Below are 2519 nucleotides of genomic sequence, written 5' to 3' on the forward strand. Positions count from 1 at the left end.
AGGAGGGCGACTCAAAGTGGAGTATCTTGCATTTGTCACTGTTGAAATTCATTGTGTTAGTTTTGGGCCATCATCTCTCTAATCTGTCAAGATCCCTTTGAATCCTTCTCCTGTCCTCTGGAGTATTGGCTCTCCGTCCCAATTTGGTGTGGTCTGCAAACTTGATGAGGGGCAGGGGCAGAACCAGATCCAGGGCCCATGCCACATGCCACAAAAGGGGGGGGGGGGTGGGCCACCACGCCCCTTGCTGCCAACCCTGTTGCCTGCAACCAATAAACCTCCTGATTCCCACACACCCGCGCACGAAGAGCTGTTGCTTGTTGGGCTCTGCGCCACCTCTTAAAGGTCACTGGACGCAGGGCGATACCAGCCCCTGGCCAATGCCAGGTGCTGGGTGGGGCCGGCCACGGATTGACCAGCTGACTGCTTCCAACATGGCCAGAGGGAGGGGTGCCCCCCACCACAACAGGCCTTGCCCGGTAAAGTCGGGCAATGTATTTGAAACCATATAAAATAGAGAATATTTATTTATTTATTTATTTATTTATTTGGAAGTTTTCTATACCGGCCTTCTCACCTCAACGAGGGACTCCGGTCGGTTTACAACATATATGCAAATACAGTAATATATAAGTACAACAGAGTGTAACATCATTACAGATTAAAATAGTACAATAAAGTACAATAAAAACATCATCACCATAATTACCCAAGCCCAGTCGTCAGTACAGTCATAGTCATAGTTTTACATAGTTTTACATAGTCATAGTCACAGTTCATCATCCTCCTTCCTTGTGGACGGAGGTTATAGATTCAGTCCTTGAATGCCACATTCCAGAGTCAGGTCTTTAGTAGTTTCCTGAACGTCAGGAGGGAGGGAGCAGATCTAATCTCTAGTGCGAGGGAGTTCCAAAGCTGGGGAGCCACCACCGAGAAGGCCCTGTCTCTCGTCCCTGCCAACCGTGATTGAGAGGGTGGTGGGACCAAGAGCAGCCCCCCCCCCCCGGAAGATCTTAATAACCTTGATGGTTTATAGGGGAGAATCCGTTTGGACAGGTAAACTGGGCTGGAGTCGTTTAGGGCTTTATAGGTCAAAACCAGCACTTTGAATTGTGCACAGAAGCTAATCGGCAGCCAGTAGAGCTGGCGTAACAGAGGGGTCATATGGTCTCTGTACCCCGCTCCTGTTGGCAATCTGGCTGCCGCTCGTTGGACTGATTGAAGCTTCCGGGCAGTCTTCAGAGGCAACCCACGTAGAGAGCGTTGCAGTAGTCTAGACAGGATGTAACCAGAGCGTGGACCACCGTGGGCAAGTCAGACTTCCCAAGGTACGGGCGGACTAAAAGGTACGGGCGGACTAAATAAGCAGACTAAAAGAATATTTTAAAAATTAAACTCGTCTACAGATTGCAAAGACCCCACTTAGACCCTTGTGGCTATAAGTCAGGTTTTACAATGTATTGTAATGTAATATAGCTGAGTCATGCACTGCTAATGGGCTTCTATTGGGAATGCTGAGCCATTCATTGACTGTATATAGGAACTTCATTTGGGGAATGTGTTCTGGCCTAGTCCAGGTGATTGTGAATGATGCAATCCTGGGTTTGAGTTAAGTCAATGAGTTGGGAGCCAATCAGTGATTGCTATGTGTAAATGAATTGTATATAAGGAAGTCGTGTACAGTGTATATTTCTCCTTGTGCTGTGATGTTGTTCGTCGAAGTCAAAATGTAATTGAATAAAAGAACTTGTCTGCTAAGACAAGATATGGCTGCATGCTGTGATAAGTTTGTAATATCATCCAGACTGGTAAAACTGACAATGGTCGGGCATGTGCTCGAGTGTCTGTAAAAGGTTCCAGCATGGCTGCAGGCTGTGGGAGTTGACTGAAAATACTGTGCAGGAAGAAGCTACTGGAAAGTGCTGAGGTTGTGCAACTGATCTGCTGCTGAATTGAGAAGTTAATCTCAACACTATAATACAAAATCATGTTTTTGCTGAAGGCTGGAATGGCTTTCAGACATCTCTAGTAGGGCTGGGCGGTTTCGTTTCGTAATTTCATAATTCGTTAAAAATTCGTTATTTTTTTTGATAACGAAGCGATAACGAACCATTCAGGAGCAACTAAAAAACTAAAAGAATTTTTCAATTCGTTTCGTAATTGTTTCGAATTCGTTTTGTATTCGTTTCGTTATCATTTCGAAATCGTTTCGTTATTATTTCCGCATGTCTGGTGCAAGTTTTATAGTTGTTGTTTGTTTAATCAGTGAAAAAAAATTATAAATATCACACCAACATTCAAAAACAGAGGGAGAGGGAAGCTTCAGAAGTTCCCCCTGTCCCATTTGGAGGTTTTTTAGCGTATTGCGCGGTCGCGTCCGCCATTAACGAATCGATTCGTTATTGTTTCGAAATTGTTTCGTATTGTTTTGTAATTTACGAAATTTCGTAAATATCGAACTTTTTAAAAGAAAAATTTCGGAATTCTTTTAAAAATCGAAACGCAAAAACCCCCAAAAA

The sequence above is a fragment of the Anolis sagrei genome, chromosome 1 (assembly GCF_037176765.1).
Source record: "Anolis sagrei isolate rAnoSag1 chromosome 1, rAnoSag1.mat, whole genome shotgun sequence".
NCBI classification, from domain to species: domain Eukaryota; kingdom Metazoa; phylum Chordata; class Lepidosauria; order Squamata; family Dactyloidae; genus Anolis; species Anolis sagrei.